Source organism: Microtus ochrogaster, chromosome 6, assembly GCF_000317375.1.
Source record: "Microtus ochrogaster isolate Prairie Vole_2 chromosome 6, MicOch1.0, whole genome shotgun sequence".
NCBI lineage: Eukaryota > Metazoa > Chordata > Mammalia > Rodentia > Cricetidae > Microtus > Microtus ochrogaster.
This window is the reverse complement of record NC_022013.1, coordinates 6056958-6081152: the sequence shown is the minus strand read 5'-3', so window position 1 is coordinate 6081152 and position 24195 is coordinate 6056958. Positions and strand designations below refer to the sequence as shown.

The 24195-nt window shown below is 38.6% G+C and overlaps 1 protein-coding gene across 1 annotated transcript in view; it reads right to left on the bottom strand.

The window, feature by feature from the left end:
• Dpp10 (dipeptidyl peptidase like 10) overlaps positions 1 to 24195 on the bottom strand; it is a 1582239-nt gene that overhangs the window by 1390396 nt on the left and 167648 nt on the right. The window lies entirely within an intron of this gene.

The following is a 24195-nucleotide window of genomic DNA, read 5'->3' as shown; positions in this document are numbered from 1 at the left end:
GTTTAACTGCTGATAAAATTTTTATTGCTGAAAGCAACATGCAAGCTGGTAAGGTTTTCTTTTCTTTCCTTTTATTATCTGGAAGAAACTAAGATCCAATATATTATATAAAACAAAAAATAAAATTTTAAAGAAACCAGTAATAAAGGACAAATGCTGTATAATCTATAGTATCCTGAATATAAGTTCCAGAGACTAAAGAACCACAGTGTGAGTATTTGCACACACGAGAGGATTCATAAAATATCAATACAAATGTAGTAAAGGTGTGGATATGTTCACATGTATCCAGTTAAAGATTTTGTTGCTTTTAATGATGTGTGTGTGTGTGTGTGTGTGTGTGTGTGTGTGTGTGTGTGTGACCTGGAGTTGTATGTAGTTGTAAGTTCCCTGATATAAGTGTTGGGATCTGAATGAAGGAACTTCATAACCAAAATCCTTGTTTTAGATATTCACTGGACCATATGTAATAAAATGCTTGATTGTTTTAACTTCAATAGAATTGATTATCTTCTCAAGAGGAATAGGCACTCAAATGTTTCTTGTGGTGTTCTTTGAGGGAGTCATCTGATTCTATATTTTGCTCCCTTCCTTTTTTCATTGACAGCTTGGTGCTCAGCTGTTTCCATAAGAGTGGCAGCCGTATTTCTCATGTGTGATGAGTGGATAAAGACCTGAATTCAGTTACTTTCAAATGAGTATCTCAGTGCTGGGGATGGAGAAAAGGATCAGAGGTAAGATCCCTTGCTACACAGTTATGAGGACTGGAGTTATGATGGGAGTGCCCAATACCAATTCAGGTGCCCTTCCCATGCCTATAACACCAGCTCCAAAGGAGACAAGCATAAGAAGATGCCTTCAGGCTCCCTGGCTTCCAGCCTAGCAGATACAGTGGATGAGCCTCCACAACCCCAATAATTAAACAAGCTCTACTTACTGCCTGCTCTCTGCCAATTAGCATTATCCTCCTGCAGCATCACTCTGCTCACTGTAGAGGTGGTGACTTTAAATCCTCAAGTCTAAGGACCTGAGTTCAATCCCACATCATAAAAGGAAAGAAACAAGTCCTATAGGTTTTCTTCTGACGTTCATGCTATGACACACACAGGAATGAAGATAGAAGATAGATAGATAGATAGATAGATAGATAGATAGATAGATAGATAGATAGATACATACATACATACATACATACATACATACATACATATGATAAACAAGCAAAAGAGTGTCTTGAAATATTAATTTCCAAAATTATTAAATCTAGCTATAACTCTTAAATTCATAGGCAAAGTGATGACTTTGGTATATTTCTGGTCATAGCTTCATAAGTCCAGTATTTGGTATATATATACATGCGCACACACACACACACACACATATATATATGGATCTATGCGTCTTTGTGTGTTTGATGTGTGTTCTTATGTGTGCAAGTACATTGGTGTGTGTGTGTGTGTGTGTGTGTGTACATGGTTACTTGTGTGTACATATAGAGACCAGACATCTACTTTTAGCATATTCCTCAGGACATCAGCAACATTGATTTGAAAATGGGGTTGGTCACTGAATCCTACCCAACAGACTAGACCAGCTAGTCTGTGAGTCTCAGTGGTCTACCTGTCTGTCACACCTTTCCAAAGCACTGAGACTGCAAGCACGTCACCATTCCTCGCTCTGTCGCATGAGTTCTGGGAAGCAAACTCTGGTCCTTATGCCTTCACAGCAGTTTGTCAAGTGAGCCATCTCCCTGAGCCTAGGTGAAACACTGTGAGCCTACCCCAGCCTATGTAACTGGACCAACAAATTTGTGTTTACTTGAGATTGGACCTGGGGTTGTGCTAGGAGAGCCTCAAATTTGATAGAGGAAGCCAGGGGCAAAGAGAAGAGAGCTGGGTGAAGTAGTACAGCAAGGAGCAATATCAACACTAGGAGTTGATACCCCTACACCAACAAGGGAATTTATCACCTGCAACACCATTTTCTGCCTGCCTAACACTGTTACTAGAATCATTTTTCCAAAATACAGACACTAAATCCCTTGTCTTTCACATAAATATTTGCATGTGTAAGTGTGTATTGTGTGCCTGGATGTGTGTGCATGTATACATGCTCATGTATGGATGTACACATGTGTGCTTTTGCCAGGGAAAGGCTGACATTGACTCCAGGTATTTTCCTAGATTGCTAAATCTGTCAATTGGACCTGAAGCTCTCTGATTCTGCCAATCTAGTGAGCCTAAGTACCTAATCTCAGATTCTGAGAATCCACATGAAGATAGGCACCATAGCACACCTTGGCAATTGTAGAGCTCGTATGGTGAGAGGGAAGAATCACGCTCTCACAAAGTCTAGGGCCAGCTATCCTGGCATACACACTAGTGAACAGCAAGAAAGCCTATCCCAAACAAGGTGAAAAGCAAGGACTGACACTTAGGATTATTCTCTGACCTGTACACCCACATCCCATTGGTGCTTGCATATCTGCACTCACACACAACACATAGATGCAAACACACCCAAGAGGGATGTTAGAAAAATAATCTTTACACCTCAATTCATTCTGAGAGTCAATTATTTGAGTCAATATAATATCACAATATTAAAAAGCAAATTCTATAATACAAAAATTAAGTAAGCTAATAAATGTTTAAAACCCATCTTATCTTAGTTATTAACTACATATCATTATAATTCATGGACTTAAAATCATGTGTTTCTATTTTAAACACATGCTGGGAATGGAATGATATGCCACTATGCATCTCTGCTATTCTCAGTGCTGTCTTCAGTAACAGCTGATGGGCCTTTTGAAATTGATGAGGCTGGCAACTCCTACATGATAGAAAACACTACAAAGGAGCATTAGACTGGTGTTATAGGGATAATTAATGCTTAAGAAACTAACAAATATAATGTTAACAGTTCATATTAAACATCAAGTATATGGCATCTACTGTTGCTGCATTGTGCATTACACAAAAACTCAAAGTAACATTCTCCTAAGATTTGGAAGCATTTATCTGATTGAAAAAGAATTTATGAATGATTTAGTGAAGAGCTGAAACATCCCCATGGTTTCTCTTTCCTCCTTCTTGTTGCTACAGTGTTATCACAGATAAAAAAGTCATTTATGTTGTGATGACTTAAAATCATCTCTTTTCTGCATTACAGGATATGTGTATGTTCATGTGTGTGTGCTTACACAGCACATGCATTGCGGGGGTGTACAAATTGAAGATAATTCTTGATGTCTGGTGTCTTCCTAGATCAGTCTTCTTGTTGTTGGGGAAATCTCTTGTTTGAACCCAAAGCTTGCTGATGTCTAGCTAGCCAGCTTGCTCTAGGGAATCTCCTCTCTCCACTTCTTGCACACTAAGATTGCATACAGGTCACAGCAAAGGCTACACTCAAGTAGATACTGAATCATGATCTTCATGCTTGCATGGCAATCACTTTAACCACAGACCCATTTCCACAGACCTCAGGTTTTATCTTTCAACCATCACTTGGCTATAGATACAAGAGTTCATCCAAAGTGGGGAAGATAGTCCCTAATGGGAAATTCACTCTATGAAATTTGTAGGAAAGATTATGTACCTTACTAATAGCATTATTTTAAATGTGTGCTTAATTTTTAAACCAGTAATATTTGTAATAAATTTCTGCATTTGCATATCCACGCATTTTCCTCCAGAAAGCTAGTTGATTAATATTCACTAAGATGCTATTACATGACTCTACCTTCACAAAGAAATTAGAAGAGTTTTTTTAATCACTGAAATTTTTTTCGTGTCTGAGGCTAGTAAAGCAACTCACAGGTAGAGTACTTGGTCTATAAATGTGAGGAACTTAGTGTAGATCCTCAGAATCCATATAAAACTTAAACATAGGAGCAGGTATCTGTAATCCTGGCACTCTGACAGAGAGATGGAAGGCCCAAATGGAAACATCCCTGGAAGCTCATTGTCTGTCATCTGGGTGAACTTGGCAGTGAACAGCATAAGAAACTCAAACAAGATGGAATATGAGGACTAACATCTGAATCTGAACTTTTCCTCTGACCTCAACAGGCATTGTGGTATGTGCCTGCATTCACACATATACACACAATACACACACACACACCACATGTATTCATATACTCACACCACATTAAAAACAAAAATAAATCCTTTATATGGATTTGTGGATCGTCTTTGGAGATGCTTGATAAATGCTTATTGATTTGAGAATACATTGATAACTATTTAGGTATGCAGGAATCCTTAGATCAAAAGTGTTTTCACGGCAGCAAGTACCCAGAGAACCAAAGACCAGTTACCTTGGATAAGGTAAGAAATAGGAAAAGTATATTTTGAAAGTAATAGTTTTCCAAGCAACCATCCAGTTTCTGTAGGTTAATCTTCATTTCAAAACTGTTGCCAGAATATACTTATTCAGTGAATTGTGGTTGTGTATAGTAAGCATTGTTCTAAAGTATTGAGTTGATTCTGAGAGCCTCTAGTAGTAGATGAGGTTAAATCATCCTCAAGAATATTTGCTACCCACTGTCCAGAACTGTATGTTTATACGGCAATGCATACCTCACATTAATATATCCTTATAGGAAAACAACTTAAAATATAGTCATGGAGCGGTATTGGAAGTCTTTTTGTACTATAACTCTTGCTTGATAACTATTTTGTTATATGTAATTTTACTGTTAAAGTCAAAACCTTTCTTTTCATTTAAACATAAAAGGAGAAATGGTGTGGGAAGTCCTTCTGTCTATGTGTTGCTTTTATTGGTTAATGAATAAAGAATCTGCTTTGGCCAGTGGCTTAGCAGAGTACGTGGGAAAACTAAACTGAATGCTGGGAGAAAAATACCAGAGGGGAAAGATGTGGGTTGCCAGCTGGAACCATGCCAGTAGGCCACAAGCCTCATAGTAAAATATAAAATAATAGAAAAGGGCTAACCAATGATTTAAGAGCTAGCTAGCAACATGCTTAAGTGTTTGGCCAAGCAGTAATATGAATAATATAGTTTCTGTTTGATTATTTCGGGTCTAGGCAGCCTGGAACAAAAGAAGAACTCTTCCAAAAAGGCAGGGCAGGAGAGATTTCTCAGTTGGTAAAACAACTGCTACAGTAGCACAAGAACCTGAGTTTGAGCCTCAGATTCCACATAAAACCACCAACCAAGCCTAGTTGTGAATACATTAATCCAATCCTTGGGAAAGCAGAGACAGACAGATCCCTGGAATCACTGAGTTCTGGGTAAGTGGGTGACTCTATTTCAAACTAAAAAATATATATACATATATACGTATATATATATACATATATACATATACATATACATATATATATTTATATATATATACATGAGGTCCTGAGGAAGAACACCCAATACTGACTAGTCATTGACACCCATGTATACTTGTATGTACATGTGTTAAGTCTGAATACATGTGCATGCATGCACACACATACATTTATGTACAAACAAAATTAACTGTGCTATTATGTGCAAGCACAACCAAGTGTTCTCTTTAACAACGTGAAATAGTTCTTTAAATAAAAGTTCACATTTTATCTACACTTGTGCTTTTGTGAACCAGGACAGAAAAAAGAAATTGTTCTTTGTATTTTTGGTGGACAAAGCATTAACAAAGAACACCAGTTGCCCCAAAAGTCAATGCGTCAACACTGAGGGAAGGTTCCATATGTTGGACCTCAAAGAATGAGTTCAGGTCTCCATAAAACTGTCCAACCCATAATGCTCTTTCCTCCAAGACACCAGTCCATTGGGTTTCTAGACTTAGGTAAAATCTAATGCCTTCCAGACCCTAAAAGTGTAGAGGAAGCTCCTTCATCTGTTGTTACTATAACAATTGTGTGCCTTCAGTTTCTATAAATAGCTTGAATGGAAGCAGGGAAATGACATGTGCCTTAGTTTTCAACAGCATAAATGTGTGTCTAATGGGCAGAAGCTAATTCACACCCAGCAGGAGAGCTTCAAGAGATAATGGGAAATGTGAGTTTCAGCTTCCCAACTTTTAGAAAACAAGAAACCAACGAAAGAAGATGTAGGACTGGATGTTGAGAGCCAATCAACCATACCCATCACAGTTCTGTGATGGCAATTCTGCTCTCAACCAGGTGGCCACCGACATCAAACTGTACCCAGAACAACTAGCCATAGTGGCAACAGTTTTTCTAAAGTGAACCTGGCAGAAAGGGAGCAGTCAACAGTCTCCTCATCTAAGAAATCTTTAAATATGTTTATGACCATTAAATGTACAGCATATATTTTTGTGCTGTACTTGTAAATCTTATTACATTTTATTTATTACCATGCTGTGGTAAACGTGTGGCAGTCTTATGGGTCTCAGGGATCAATGTGTCCTCAGCAACAAGTGCCTTTATCCACTGAGCTGCATCATTGACCTGCGGACTTTCATTTTATACTCGTATTATATCATAAGTATCTCCTTGTATTAATGAAATTCTTCATGTATATTTTGCAAAACCTGCCTAATACGCCATTTTGTGGCTATTTCTTTGCTGTTGGCCATATTGATAAGTTCCATTTCCTCCACAAATAGCAATAACATTGTGATGTACACCTGTACAAATCTTTGCTATCCTCTCCAGGAATTTTGTGAGGCTAGATTTTCATCCTTTTCTTAAAACCCTGTCTTATTTACTGGGTTCTCTGAATCTAGAGCTTTTTAGACTTTTTTGGTAAATAAGACAAAAGCAGATTCACAACGTTTTAGAAAGAACAAGGAAAGGCAGCATGTATTATTTTGTCTAAAATGATATCACCTCTAAAATACCTGATGTCTCATTGAGGGATTGATTATAGGAGACTGGGATTCCTCTTGTTTGTTCATCTATGATCTCGGCATAACAAATGAATGTTTCTTGTTTACAATGATGTCTGTGAACTGGAGAGATGGCTTACTGCTTTCATAGAGCTAACCAAGTTCAATTCCCAGAATTCTCTTAAAGCAGCTAATGCCCACCTGCAACTGCAGCTCCATGGGATATTCTGCTCTCTTCTGGCCTCTGCATGTACCTCCACTCATGTCAACATGACAGCCCACACAGAGAAACACGTGAATGCTCATACATAATTTTTTAAAAGGGCAGGAGCTAGTGGAATGGCTCAGTAGTTAAAAGTGCTTGTTGCTGTTTCAGAGGACTAGAGTTTAGTTGATAGTACCCATCTGGGTAGCTCATAATGTTTTCTGTAACTCTATCTTCAGGGGATCTGACATCTCCTGGCCCCCAAGAGCACCTTCACACACTTGGCATACAAACGTAGAAAGATGCACATATACATAAATTTTAAAATACAAAAATAAATAATAGAAGAGAGTTTCCAGAGTCTATAAGAATATGAGAAAAATGTTTTATTGCTCTACTTAAAAATGTTGTTATGGTCTAGTTGCTCTTTTAAAAGTTGTGATAGTGTGATTGCAAATCATTTCTTTTAGCGTGTGCAGGCTAGGGCTCTTCAAGTTAAAAAGATGGGCTTTTTCATTGCTTAGCTTTCTGCTAGATAAATATGGATTGACTAAATGGTCCAGTGGACAGTGAATGATCTAATCATCTTAGCCTCTTTTCTGTAACAGAAAGTCATTTCCTCAAGTATTCAGAGACCTACCTTGTTGATGACACGGCTAATGACACAGGTTATGTTCAACACAATGAGTATTCAAGACACATTGCATGTACTGGAAATCCCTTTCTACATGATGTATTTCATACACATGTATATAATTAATTAGTCAATTAATTTTTTATTTATTTATTGAGACAAGGGCTCACCATGTAACTTTGGCTAGCCTGGAACTTGCTATGTAGATGAAGCTGTCTACAAAGTCAAAAATCCACTTACCTCTGTCTCCAGGTATTGGTATTAAAGCCATACACCCCCAGATCCAACATCATTTTAACTTTTTAAAAGATTTATGTTTGATTTATTATTCTGTGTTTATATGTGGCTGATGTGCAAATATTATTGCAGGTTCTTATGAAGAGAGAGTCTAAACCTCGAGGTATTAAAGGTTGTGTGTGGTCTGATGTAGGTACAAGAAAGTAAACACAGGTCTTTTTAAAGGACAGCAAGCACTCTTATCTACTTAACTATATATCTCTAGTCCCTTATTTATTTTCTAAAAAATTAGTTTACATTATTGTTTAGTCTAACCCAATGTATTAAAAGTTTACTTTTCAACATGCTAAATTTTTATTGCATATGACTGCTTTGTGTGTCAACTGTTTTGTCAATTGACAGAAAAATGAAACTTAGAATTAAATACATCCAGGACTTAGGCGATGGCTGAATTTGGTAAAGTGCTTACCTTGGAACTATGAAAACCTGAGTTTGGATTCCTAAAGCACACACAGTAAAACTAGATTAAGGGGCAAATGCATATAATCCCAACATTGGAAGAAGGAAGGTAGGTACAAGGAGGTTCCAGGAAGAATGGAGACAATTATGCTCAACTACATGGCCAAGAACAAAGTTGATGAGAGACCTTGTATCAAACAAAAAGATAGAAGAGGTCTGAAAAGCCCCACACAAAGACTGTCCCCTGACATTTACATATACAGAATATGCTTATGCAACATACACACACACACATAAGGTAGGTAGATAGCTGGTTAGAAAATAGATGATAGGTAGCTAGGTAGATAGATAGATAGATAGATAGATAGATAGATAGATAGATAGATAGATAGATAGATAGATAGATAGATAGGAATGTGCCCAAATTATGCACTATGTAAATGGTTGAATGGGAGTTTGAGCTTTGCTGTTCCTCAACTATGACACAAGATATGATCATCCTATCACCCATATGCCATCTAACAACTACTAACCATTTCCGTGGAGCAGTATCATACAACAAATCAACCAAAGTATGTCCAAATTTGCAATGGAAAAAAAACCATACTACTTTCAAATGTCTGTTTAACCCTCTCTCAGAAAGTTCCTGTTACTGCCTCTACTGCTCTTACCAAATTCTCTTGTTATAACTCTCAGAGCCTTAATTCCTATTCTGCCAAAAATGCTTATGTCTTACAGGAACACCAAGCATGGAAAAACTCAACTCAGTTGATGTCTTTGTTTATACCTGGTAAGCCATGTCACTGCTGAAATTTTGCAATGTTGAATCTGTCTATGAGGTCTTTGCTGTGGACTGATCTACACTGATTTAGATTCTGCCCAGTTGGACAAAGATTCTCCTCCCTGAAGTATGAGCTTATAGCACATTAATTGGCCTAATTCTAAGAATCTCAACATTTCTCCTCACAGACACACACCACCCCAGTTAGTAGGCCTTCTCAAAGTTTTTCTCTTGACATTAATTCAGGTGATGAAGAATGATGGAGGAAGGTCATTGGTTAATTAAATAAAGAAGCTGCTTGCCCTGATAGGTTAAAACATAGGTGGGAGAAGTAAACAGAACAGAATGCTGGGAGGAAGAGGAAGTGAGGTAAGACGCCTCAGACAGAGACGACATGCTCCCTCTCCTGAGCAGATGCACGCCCCTCTCCTGAGCAGATGCACGCGATAAAGCTCCGACCCAGGATGGACGTAGGCTAGAATCTTCCCGGTAAGACTGGTGCTCACAGATTATTAGAGATGGGTTGATCGGGATATCAGAATTAGCCAGTAAGGGCTAGAGCTGAAGGGCCAAGCAATGTTTAAAAGAATACAGTGTCCGTGTAATTATTTCGGGGCATAAGCTAGCAGGCGGCCAGGGTGCTCAGCCCCGCCGCTCCTATTACAACAGAAGAAAGGTTACCTACAGATATGATTACAGATCTAAGTCATTTGACTTTAAGAATGGGAGATTAAGTAAAACTGGACTGACCACCTGAGCCTTTTACATCTGAGACGTGTGGTCGGAGATGAAGATGTCACAGGATCAGAATGACAGATTGTAAGGGACTACAAGATGCACATAAGTAAAATACTTGTTTTGCAAGCATGAGAATTTGAGTTTGATACTTAGAGCCCACATAAAAACACTCCGCATGATAGTAGTATGGGCTTGTTATCAGAGAACTGGATATATATATATATGTATATATATGCATATATATACATATATATATATATATATATACACACACATACATACATACCTGGGGCTCATTGACCTGCTTGACTAGACCAACTACTCAACAAATTCCAAGCTGATTAGAGACCCTGCTTCAAAAATTAAAAATAATGGACAGTATTCCAATGACAGCTTCTTGGTTGTCCTCTTTGACTCTTTGTATGCATATATATTACCATATGCACTCAGATTCATATGTGCCCCTAGGTTTACATACACACATGCCTGCAAACATGTGTATACAGAGATCTGGGGGGCATGGCAAGTTCCTTGAGAGAGAGAGAGACAAGTGCAGGAGCCACAGGCAAGCTGCTCCTAGAGCTTGGCAACAGCTCTTGTCAGTTGACAAGGAAATGATGAAGGACTCAGTCGTATAGCCACATGGAAGCATTTCTGCCAACAACCCAAAGGAGCTGAAGAAAATACACCTCACAATCCCACAGAAAAAGGAAAAAGCCAGATGCCACCTTGAAACTAGGCTGGCTTTGGGGTACACAAATAAAAACCCAGATGGGTAGTCCCAGAATCCTGATTTTCAGAACTGTGAGCACATATTAATGTGGATGTTGTTTCAATGATAAGTGAGTGGCATTTTCTTATATATAAATAGAAATTTAGTAAAGCTCTTTTTGATAATATTGTAAGTGTAAATAACTTTCTCCAGAGCCCAAATACTGAGCCTGAATCCTGTGTCAGGTAGGGAATATAGATGAGTCCACATTAATATCCATGTTTCTCCTTCCTGTATCTTTCAAATGTCTCTAAATCCTGCAATAAGGAGGATTCTTACTCAGATGTCTATTGTGGATGGTGATGCACCTCAGCTGGTAAAGTTAACAAGCATGAGTGAGACCCCAAGTTATATCCCATCACCGCTCAAACTGGCCATGGTGGTATAGGCCTATAGTCTTAAGACTGCAGAAGGGGACAGGAAGAGCAGAAGTTCAAGGTCATAGTGTCTGATGCTATGCCAAATTGACAATTTAAGCTAACTAGCGAGAAAAGGAAAGAGAAAAAGAAAGATAGTAAGAACCTGTTCTTGACTTGTCTATTTCTAGGGCTACAGCTTTCATTGTACTTTGCTGACTACATAAGGCTCAAATAAAATATTTGCGTGAGTGAATAGTTATCTTTTGTTATAAACATTCACAAACAATCTTTCACTTACTCTCTCTCTCTTTCTGTGTGTGTGTGTGTGTGTGTGTGTGTGTGTATTTGACCATCTAAGACTGCCAATTCCATGTGAAATTGGTTGCCTCTCATTGATCATTGTGTGCAAGCTTAAACAGTTATGTTACTATCTTCAAACTCTTTCATGAACTGGAGAATGAGGAAACACACACACTTTGGTTTGTTTCTGAGACTTTATCTTAAAGAAGAATGAAAGTTACGTGCAAAGGAGTCAGAGAACCCTCAGAATATTAGTGCAAAGGCACCAACTTAATGCTCTCAAAATAAACAAGGGGAGGAGCATGCACTTAAATCTTTTATGACCCTGTTCTTTCCGTCTGTGCTTTTCTTTTATTCTTTTTTGGTTTTTACCAGACAAATACCTTAAAGTCTGAATGTATCAGAACATATTTATCTATATTTATGTGCCCTCCAGAACGACTTTTGCTTTCAAAAATATTTTATAGTGAGATAAAAGAAAAGCTACGAGCAGAATAAAAATTAGATTAAACAATGATTTATACCCATTGAGCATCCACGGGAAGAGAAACAAATGCTGTCCAGGGGCTACCCTATATCTCGTCTTCTTTAGAAATACGTTATCTTATACATGGCAGAAGCGACTTTACTCAGCTTTTCAGGTTTGTTGTTCAGTGCATTTAAAATAACATGTAATTCTTTCTTTCCATGAAAGGATTCAAAGAGTTATAGCATAATTTACCCAGAGTAAATTGTGCTCACTGTAATTTCATAGAATTCCAATTTAAAGAGTCAAAAATTCACCTAAACATCCTTGGCTTTCCTTTTAAGAATTTATGGTTTCAAATGTTAAAAAGAGTCAAACCCATATACATTCAAGATTAGACAGTCCCAGAGTCATTTTAAAATCTGATCATAGGCACATTCAATTCTGTGCTCCATAAATAGACCATAACTTTGTAGAGAAATCTATGATCCTTTGTTTAATCTTATTGTTTGTGTCCAAATATTTTTATAAAAAGTTCCACTTGAGATAAAAGTAGTAAAATAGAATAAAATGAGTTAGTTTTGTCTTCTTGGATAAGAAGCATCTGGGAATTCAGTTCTAAATACTGTAAATGCACAACTTGGGGAAAACAGGCAGTGATTAGTCAAAAATAAAAAAAAACAAGAACACAGTAGATAGATAGATAGATAGATAGATAGATAGATAGATAGATAGATAGATAGATAGATGATAGATAGATAATAGGTGACAGACACAGAGAGAGATAATAAACATTTGATATGAACACTTGCCAATATGTACTTAAATAGGCAATTGTAAATAACATATGAGGTGATATGTCAAAATAGACTACTATTTACTTCTACTCTCTATATGATGGTTAGTATTGGTTTTAGTTAACAGTATCTGGAAGGCACTTATCTAGAAGATAGCTCTCTGAATCGTCTGTGAGGAAATTTCCCGAGAGGTTAATTGAGGTGGTGATACCCACTCTAAATATGAGCAACAGGAGGGACTGGGATCATGAACTATGTAAAAAGAAGAAAGCAAGCCTACCACACGTATGCACTGCTCGCTGCTTCCTGGATGTGGACACAAGATGACCATTTGCCTCATACTCCTGCCACTCTCTCTTCTGCCATCATCAACTGTCTATCTGAACTGTAAGCCAAAATGAATAGCCTCTCCTCAAGTTTCTTCTGTAAGTCATTTTGTCCCATCGCCTTGTAAAATAATAACTCACATACCACACTGAGTAGTTCTTGAGATCTAGGAGAATCACAGGTAAAGAGTTTGCAAAATACTTAAACCTAGCCAATACCCCAGAGAGAACATGACTTCCTTGATCTACAGAACTTGTTCTCAGACTGTTAGAAAGGCAGATTTCTCAGCCATAACCCGAGCATACAGCTAAATCAGAAATTCTCAGGAGAGTGTGCAACAAGTCAAAACCCTTTAATGAGATAAAGCTCAATCTTCTAGAATTAGAAGGTAGGCAAGTTAGCCCTACACTGGCTTCTAATCCTTTTGAGGCTTGTAATATACAGCCAACATAAAATAATTTTGAGTTAAATGTTGAAAATTAGTAGATATATAACCTCAACAAAAAGGAAATGAATGAGCTGATTTCTAAAATGGGAATGGGCTGGGGATGTAGCTCAGTTGGCAGAGTGCTTGCCTAACACACATGAAGCCTTTGGTTCAATCCCCAGCACCACATAAAACCTGGTGTGGTGACAGCCACTTAAGTCCTAGGAAACAGAGGCATCTGTTGTAGTTTAAATAGGATATACACCCAAATGCTCATGTGTTTGTATACTTGTTTCCAGTCAGCAGAGCTGTTTGGAAAGGCAACATAATCTTCACAGTGAACTCAGCTGAAGGAAGTCGATGGGGATAGGCCTTGAAATGTTTTGTTGGTTTATTTTGGGTTTGCTTGTTTGTTCATTTGATTTTTTCCAATTTCTTTCTTAATTTCATACATTAATTTTATGAGATTTTTCATACATGAGTACTGCATTTATTTATTTATTTTAATTTCTTTTTTAAAAGAAAACAAACTATGTTTTTAAATTTTACATACCAATCCCAGTTCCCATTATCTCCCCTCCTCCCACTCCCTCCAATTACCCTCCCACTCCTATCCACTTCTCGGAAAATAGGTAAGGCACAACACTTTGGGGAAAATCCAAGGTCCTTCCTACTATATCTAGGCTGAGCAAGTCATCCATCCAAAGAGAAAAGGATCCCAAAAGTCGACTACAACCAGTAAGGAAAAATCCTGGTATCAGTGCCAGTAGCCCCACAGTCTGTCCCAGCCATAAACTATAACCCATATTCAGAGGGACTAGTTTGGACCTATGCTGGTTCCTTCCCTGTCCAGCTGGAGTTGTTGAGCTCCCATTAGCTTAGGTAAACTATTTCAGTGGATGTCCCTATCATGCACTGGGGCTGAGCTCCCAAAGTCCAGTTGAAGAGTGGGAGGAGTGAGAATATGAACAAAGAATACTGCTCATATTTTTTACAGCACAGCTCATTCCTCTTTGCTCTTGACTCCTGACTGAGGACTCAGTGTGACTAGGGAACCCTCTGCTCTTGCTTTCATGACTTACTCATCACGATTGACTGTACTCCTTGAAACTGCAAGCCAGAAGGAACCCTTTATCCTTAAAGTGTTCCTAGATAGGTATTTTGTTGCATGGTGACAACAAAATAAATAATGGTGGTGACAGATTTTTGTGCTCTAACAAATAAAGCTTGCCTGAAGATCAGAAGGTGGAGTTAGACACTAGTTAACCATAAAGGCCAGGCAATGGCGGCACACACCGTTGATCCCAGCACTTGAGATCTCATGTCTTTGATCCATGTATCATGAATTCTAATTTATCTTAATAAATAAACACTGTAGTCAGATATTAGGCAGTGAAAGCTGAAGGATTAGAGAAGCAGTGCAGCCAGCCACCAGAGAGACCTTTTACCACTACCAAATCCTCAGACTGAAGAGGTGATCCTGTCTCTACTAATCCTCAGACTGTATCCACTCCTGTCTCTTCCCACCTTATTCCTCTCTCTGCCTAGCCATATCCCTTCCTGTCTCCACCTCCCTAGAACTGGGATTAAAGGCAATTGACTCTCTAGTCCTGGGATATGGGGATATCAAAGTATATATGAGTGACAGCAAAGTTCTCTTTTCCAGGAAGCTGGATCCTGGAAAAGTTGAGGGCTACAAAAGCCAAGCTAAGACAGTAATTTTCAGGTTGTCCGTTATAAATTCACAAAAAGTATAAAATTTACTACTACAACGGGTGGACGTTTGAGGCGTTATTATAGTCATTAGAGTTATTATAGGTGGGAGGAAAAGAGGAAAGGAAGGAGAGAGAAACAGAGAGATAAAGAGAGAAAGCTGTATAGCAGGAGAATTTCTGGAAATATGGTATCATCCAGTTTCTAGTCTTGGGGATTTCTACTGGACTTACAGAAGGCACTACAGTATAGGAATGGGTGTGCTCAGCCCAAGTGTCTCAAACAGATACTCCGTGTCTCTTCTGAGTTTAGTTCATGTAATCACATAAGCATTTAGTCAAAGGTACTAACTAATCAGTTAGGAGATGACAAAGAAACAGAAACCAGAGCTATCTTCCAGCATTGCTGGTCTCCTCCAAGGACATCCTTGGAGATGTTGTTTTATGTATCCTGCCTGATTTGATCAGTTTCTTTCTATCTTCTCTTCTCATCAGAGGGAAGGATGTGGAGGCAGGGCACAAAGGAAGCTATTCAGTGTGATAGTGCATGGATACTATTACAGGCTTGTCGGAATGAGCAACACCAAGACCAAACCCTAATATAGACTGAAAATAACGTACCCTAATATAGACTAGGGACTTTATATGCCAATGTGCCAACAGAAGCTGCAGAAAATGACAGTTGTTACCCAAGTTGTACAGAAGAACAATGAATCTTTCTGCCTTCATGTGTTAAAGTGGAAATGACTGGAGGACCTTAGGAAGAAGTCTGAGAACCCTCCTGAACTCTATTGTGGCACTAAGACTGTTCTAAAGATGAATTCTCTTAAAAACTGGCATGAAGGACTACTTCTCCAAAAGGGCAAATTTTGAAGTTCTTCAGGCAGATATGTAATCAGAATGCATTCTTGATTTCATCAACAGTTTAGTTGGTAGGAGAGTGGAGAAAGGAGAAAGCAGTGACCAAGTACCTAAGATCACGAGGAAGACAGTTACAGACTTGTCAGTGGTGACAGAGGTGGCCTCTTCGACACTGGATTCTGAATATCCACCGCGATTCTACTGGGCAGATTTTTCCACAGTTGCATATGTTCTGTTCAAGTTAACTGGCAATGCCATAAAACTATACAATGATTCGAACATAGGTAAATGAACAAAATTAAAAGAACCAGATAATTCTAAATTGTACACAATTTCCCCATTTAAGAAACCTAGTTATTTTTTATTTATTTAAAAGTCAGTCACATTTTTCCTTTGTATTAAAAGTTGGATTTGGGGAGATGTCTCAGTTGGTTTTAAAGTGTTTGCTGATCACACAGGAATATGTGAGTTCTGTTTCCTAGGACCATTATAAAAGAGCAGAGGCAGGGTCTGAATCTTAACAACGGAGAGTTGGTGAAAGGAGGATGCCTGGAGCTATCTGAATGACCAGTTGAACCTGTTTGATAAATTCCAAGGCAGTGATTATGCTCTATCAAAAACCATTAAGATTGATTGAGGAAGACATCACTGCCAGTCTCTGGACTTCACACAGATACTAGGTCAACTCTGATCCAGCAGGAACGGGGCAAGTGAAGACAAAGATATCAAGGACAACACATTAGCTCTGGAAGAATACAAAGATGATATGAAGATAAATTCAGCAAAGAAACTTGATCTTTCATCGAAAGGTCTTAAATGCCATACCTCTGCCTTTGTTCCTCCTATCATGTTTACTGGAAATTGCTAGATGTTTCTGGGGAGAATAAAAAAGATACAATGTGATTTATATTGTGTTTGGGGGAATATTAATGTACAAGAGTATTGGGGACAGATGCAATGAAGAAACGATTGGGAAGACTAGGTAGAAAGTTGGCAAAATAATCCAGGATTAAAGAAAATTTTGAAGTTTATCACCCAGAGATTTCCTCTTTCAAAATTTCTCTAGAGACAAGCCCTTTTTCAAATCCATCTTATTCTAAAAAACTCACAAAGCCAGTGTGCTTTATCTCTTATGGCCTTGCTCCATGGTAATATGTTGAAAATAGAGACCCATTTTTCTTCCTAGACAGTGCAGATAGTTATCCAAAGTGAAAAGTTTCATTTTCTAGCATTTTTCACAGAAACTATCAGCTGATAATTACATCGAATAGAAAGTAACCATTAATCACATCTTTAATATATCAATTCATCACTGTCTACCTCCCGTGAAGCAGAAGAATTAAAATCAATCTGTAAAACTGAACCCCATCACCACTAAATGCCTGGGGAACAGTAGGAAGACAAGAGGAACCTTACAGCATTCAGAAAAAGCCTTTGCTTCTGCAGTGAGTGACAGGGGATTCATTTTTGTCCTCATAGGTGTCTGGAGTTCCTTCCCTTGTACACTTTGAGCAGATACATTGGGCAAGCTTTTGAATGTTATTCAGACCTGGAAGCAAAGAATGAGCTAAGTTTCATCATTAGCCTTTCATCATCCAAATAAAGCCAATGAAAGGACTCAGAAAATGAATAGGGCTAGAGCCAGGCGGGCTCAGTGGATATGATGCTTGCTGCTCAAACATGAGGACCTGAGTTAGATTCCCAGATTTCTCAGAATGTATGTAAAATCCAGGTGTATTGGTGTGTGCCTGTAATTCCAGCACTAAAGGGAAGTGATAGGAAAATTCCTACAGCTCACTAGCTGTAAGGGCTGACCAAGGTAAGGAGAAGAGTAATGGGGAATGTATGGGGTGTTGACCTTGTCTTGTCTTGACATGAGCAGGGACACACATATGCACATGCTACACACAGTCACACAGAAAAGAAGAAAACAAATTTATATCACAGAGTGCCTTCTCACCCCCCTCTTCTCAGCTATGGGATATTCCCAGTCAGGTGGCCAATTAAGATACTTCTTGGTAAAGTTTCAGGTCAATGGTATTTTGAGCATGTTGGTTTACTGTAGAGTCTAACTGTAGGAAGAACTGAAGGAATAAGGCACACACAGAGGTAACTGCTGGTTCCTTCTCATCCTGTTTTCCAGGCTTGGATTGTAGCCAAGGAAACAAACTTGCCTCATCTTCTCAAGAAACTTGTACTCTCCGAAGAAAGCACCAATTCATTTTAAGTCAGTTCCCAAATATTACAACTGCTGTGTAACTACTTGATAAAGAATTTGGAGTTCTGGTAGAAAAAGAGTTCTGGAATACAAGGGGAAAATAAAACTCTCCAAAGTCCCTTAATGATGGGAAATATTAAGGCACTTATTTCCATCTCTTGGTTGAACTTTTAAGTGTCTCTCCTGTTTTAAGCAGAAAGAAGAGATGTAGCATTTTTTTAGAGATGCTCTAGAGAATGCACACTGATTGTCATTAGAGTGCATTATGCCCCCTATAAATTCAGGAAATTAAAAAGGGGTGAGAATTGGGTTGTGGCAAACTGAAAGCTATTGCAGTAATATGAGTGTTGAGTGAAATTCAGTCCCCTTCCAGAAAACGGCTCCTGCCCTCAGCCCAGCTGTGCATATGGCAAGTCACAGGCCCTTCAGATTCACCAAGTTGTGTGTATCAGACATCTGCTGGCTCGGTCATCAATCACAACAATGGTGTTCCAAACACCGCATCCAAAAATTACGAAGAGCCTCATTTTCTCTGTAACTTCTAATACCTTTCAAGATAAATGACAGGTTTTCAGCACATTTCAGATGAATGAACCAACTTGGGTATTACCTAAGCCTCCTGTGCAGAGTGCCTAAGCAAGAAAGGAAATGGGGAGAGCAAGGTGGAGGTCAAGAATAGAAGCAGTTAGGAGGTCTGTGGAGCTTGTGTCTAGCAAAGCTTTCATTTTTCACATTTTCTACTTAGGTTATGAATACATGGGTAATGAATTAATTGTTAAAGCTTAACCCCTCACATTATTTTTTTCTTATTTGTGATTTTTCTGCAAAAAAAATGATTAATTAACAGAAAGCCATCAATATGTGTCAGTCTAGAAACCCATTAAAATGAAGGGAAAACTCAAGCCTAGGTCTGGACGACGATTTGTAAGTAAAATGCCTTTCAGGTAAGTATGAGGACCCCAATTCAGATCCTCCACACCCATGTAAAATGCCAGGCATGGTTATGTGAGTCTGCAGTCTGAGTATTGAGAACACAGAGACAGACCGATACATGAAGCTCAGAGGCCAGGGAGCCTAGTGAGCTCCAGATTCAGCCAGAGACCCCCATCTTAAAAGAAAGTTGGAAAGTAGTTGAGGAAGATACTTAATATCAGTCTCTGATGTCTACACACATATGCACCTATATCAGCATGTATATACGCATACAAACACGTGTAACGCACACATACACACACACACAAGCAAAATCATACTAGTTGATAAAGGAAGGCTCTAGAGCCATTAGTCCACACTAAACCTGAACAAACACCCAGAACATGGTCTCAATTTCTAACCATTCTGATTTGGACTCCTATGGAGCTGAAGCACCAACTATGATGGTGATTCCATTTGTCTTTGTTGTTTGAAATAAGTTCGGATGGAATCCCCATTTCAACAAGCCAGAACCAGAGCTCTTTATTATATTTGAATGAGAGCTGGGAAAGATAATCCATAATGATAAAGAAGGGAAAATAGCGGGTGGGGAGCATGGAAAAGCTGAGGGCCTTAAGAGGAAATAGAGATGGATGCTACTAAGGTAGGTACAGCTGAAGTAAAAAGAAATGGGCCATGCAAGTGTGAAATGCTCCGTGTAAGCTGTAAAAAGAAGCTCCCCACGTAAATAAAGACATAGCAATGAATAAAACTAATGCTCTCATTTGCATATCACACAGCTTGCCCAGCGCTGTCACATATGGCAACTCACTCGATGCTCAGAGGTTACTGCAAAATTCATTTGAATATCGTACACGTGAACTTTCATCACCACAGTCAGTTAGATTTGTATGAGCTGCTGTTTAACATAGTTCTTACCCACAACATTTTAAAAGTGCACAGGTTCCTTTGGTTTGGGCTTCCTATTATGGACCTCTGTTTACAGCCCCATAAAACAATTTAACTTACAACCTGATGAGAACTTTGTAGGTTTTTATTGTGAATTAGATGATATACCTTCAAACTTCATACATGAGGGTCAGTGAGATGAAGCACAGGTTAAGTCTGCAAGCCTGGTGACCCTGAGTTCAATGCCAGAAACCCACACAAAGGTGGGTACTCAAGGATGTATCTTGGCAAGCATAACATGTGCACACATGCACACACACAATAATAACAATAACAAGTGAAGATAAAATATTCATACATGAAAACCTAAACCCTTAGGAGTTGAGATATAATGTTTGGGACTCACTGATGTAATCGTCTCAGCTGAAGTCATCAATGTGCTTTAGACCAATATCACTGGAGTGCTTAGATAAAGGGTGAGTTTGAGCATAGACACAGGTATGCCCAAAGGAAGAGGAAGACGGGTGGCAATGCCTTTCTGCTGTAGATTGCAAGTAAACTACCAGTTCTAGAGGCAAGCAACTACTTTCTCACAGCCGTAGTAGAGACCAGCATTGCTAATGACCGTGACCTTGAATCTCTCACCTCCAGAGACATGAGAAAATAAATGTCTGGGTTTGAAGCCACCCAAATTATGGCTTTTGTTAAAGAAGCTTAACGAAATTAACCATGTTGCTATCATGTTTGCTATGTGAACAAAAGATATCTAAGAGAATGGAGTCAGGGGTCCTCAAGAAATGTGAAAAAAAAAATATTGATGAGAAAGGAAACAGAGAGCTGGGGAACAGAGCTCACTCTCTGATTACTCCATTCTCTAAAACTGTACTAAATTAAACCCATGTGTAACTTCCTCAACGTCGAGACTTTGGCATCCTACCTCCACCATCATGACCCTGCACAGCTGGGACATGCCATCTTCTCCCAAAATTCACACTGAGGCTGGGTGGTGGTGGCACATGCCCTTAGTCCTAACACTTGGGATGTGAGTTCTCATCCAGCCTGGTCTACAGAGTGAGTTCCAGGACAGTCTCCAAAGCTACACAGAGAAACCCTATCTTGAAAAGTAAAAAAAAAAAAAAAATTACACTGGAAGTAACTAGTAGTTCTTGCATGGAATATATAGGATACTCCAGTTCTTGTATTTTCTGGATGATCTTAGCAATTCTCTTCAGATCTGGACAACCTACTGTCTCATCTTTACCAGCATGCATCCCTGGGGGTCCTAAAACTTTCCTTTGTCCTGCCTCCACCTTTACATTTGTTTTGTGGAGGTCTCCAAGCTCAGCAGATTGGATCAAACAGTCAACCAACTGATCTTTTTTGACTAATAAGTTCCCTTATATGAGTGTGTACTGGCTACCACGGCTCTGAGTGAAACATATCTTTCATCATTCTATAGTGTAAAACCTAAAATAAAGATTTGTGATTAAGAACAAACAAAACAACCTATGGAAGTAGTATACAGTAGATTAGTCATTGTTGGTCCATTTAAACAGCTTAAAGATGTGTTTTACTCCTTCAAATAATATGCTAATCAACATTTGAATTATAATTTACTGATGGACTGGAAATGTAGCTCAGCTGGTCCAGGGCTTGCCTAGCTGTCACAAAGTCCCGGGTTTGATCACTAACTCCTCATAAACCAAGAGCTGGGAGGTAGAGGTGGGAAGATTAGAAATTCAAGGTCACCTTTGCCATCAGTGTCTTAATCTTTGCTGCTAACTTCCAGTTTTCTGTTTCCAGTGTTGTATCCATAATTCTCTAATGAAATCCCCATTTTTCCATGCCCTCCCATCTTCTTATACAAATTTTGGCTCATCTAATCTTTTCCAGCTATGATTTTCTTCTTCCTTAAACCTCTTACTCCTCCCTTTGACTGTGATTTTTGTTTATATAGCATTAACAAATCATAACTAGATTCAGAAGCATGCAATATGGAGGCCTGAGTAGGATGTTAGGTACTTCCTCTTTTTGTCTCTACCTTGTTCCCTTGATATAAGATCTCTGACTAAAACTGGAAGCATTAATATTATTATCATTATCAATTGACTTACTTTGCTCAAGTGTGTGTGTGTGTGTGTGTGTGTGTGTGTGTGTGTGTGTATACTTATGGTCATGTGCATGCTAGTGCCTGTTAATGGTATGGGGGTCCACCAGTGTGCATGTGTACTTGAAGGCCTGAGATCTTTGGATGCCAATTCTCTGGTGCGATCCTTCTTGTGTTTATTATTATTATTATTATTATTATTATTATTATTATTATTATTATTATCATGATCATATATTGACTTATTTTGCTCAAGTATGTGTGTGTGTATGTGCATGTGTACATGTGTAGAGGTCAGAGGACACCTTTCTGAGTTGGTCCTTTTCTTCTATCATGTGAGTCTGAGGCCCTGAGCTTAGGTGGACAGGCTCGGTAACAGGTATCTTATCCACTCAGCCATCTCACTTGCCTCTAGTGTGTTTGCTGAGACAGGGTCTCTCACTGGCCTGTAACTCACACAGTAGGCTAGGATTGACAAGTCAGTTATCTCCCGAAAGTTTTCTGTCTCTGCCTCTCCAGTTCTAGATTTACAAGCCCTGATTAACACTCTTATTTTTAACATGGAATATGGTGGTCAAATTCACATAAAAAAGGCTTATACTTGATTAATTTATCTCCCCAGTTTCAACATTAGTACATATTAAAAGCTTAGGACACTGTTTAGCACATTGTGATCCCTCGGCAGATGTGGGCTTTCTTCTTCCCTCTTCATTGACCTCAAATATCTGAATATGATCATCATTTCCTAAGTTTATTTCTTTCAACCTCACATGCTGACTGTCATTTAGCATATGTCAGCAGAACTGGACAGATGGAATGGGGTGGGCACATTTGCATCTTTTGATCATTTTTCTTTTCTCTAAACCTTCATGTCTTAATGGGGATTTATTTATCTTACTCATGCCACTGCAAAGTCTTTAAGATTTTGAGGAATTAATTTGGGTGATTATATTACAGAATGATAGATATGATTTCTGTCTTTTTCACAATCTGTTTTCTTTTCTAGAAACAAATTGCTTCAATTTTGTGAGTTTGCTGCAGCAGGTGTTGAATTTCTTCCTGACTATTTGCATGTCCAATAAAGAACTTTATATATGATATGGTTAGATTGATTCCAAAGATTGAACTATGGATACAATCCTGATTTGATTTCTTCCAAATTTATGATCTTTCAAAACAGGATTATTTATAACAGAAATACTTCTGATAATGAGAAAATTGAGGGAAAGAGATTTATAGAACAGTCATCCACTAATGGAGCATCTATACATTGTATAGAACACATGTACTCTATTTCTATCATATTTCTATTTGATTAGCCTGGGCGATAGGACCTCACTACTTATTGATGTCATCCAAATCACTGTTAAGGACTTTGATCAACAGAAAATCTATTTTTGCATAGGTATGTAATCTACTTGCCTTAAGTTCCCTTTGTTGACCCTCTCTGTAACCTTTGCCTTCTTGGAACAGCATAGCATGGGAAGAATTTGATGGGGTTAGAGACGGGACTGGAATTCTTCATTAGTCCCAAGCCTTTCTAATCTAAGCAAAGTTAGCAAGGCGTCACTTACATATGATGTGATGGTTTGTGCTGTCACTTTGACAGGATCTAGAATCACTTCGGAAACAGGCCTCTAGACAATCCTAAGGGGATTAATTATCTTGACTAGGTTAACTGCTGTTGGAAGACCCATCTGTTTCTGATGATGGATGCCATGACACTGGCTACTTCAAACTGCTTTGACTTCTCCACCATCATAGACTGGATCCTTGAACAATGAGTTCAAATCAGATATTTATCCTGGAGTTTCTTTTGCCAGCCTGCTGTATCATAGCAACAGGTAAAGAAACAAAGACTTACAGACACAAATATTGTTCAGTGCAGGTGTCCCTGTGATTATCAAAATGACAAACTCAAACACCTACAATAGAATGGGAGAAAGAGAACTAGTCCCATCCATGATGGCTAGCCACAGAATTCATTTTCCCCAGGAGTCTTCGTATTCCACACATCTCCAGTGCTTCCTGGTGATGACATCATCCCATCTTCCTATTGTGAGTTCAACTTTCCTTCACATGTTTCTTCCCTAGACACGTCAAAGATACCCCCACCTAACGATTCTCACACTGGTGTCTTCAGCACTGTGTTGGACCAGC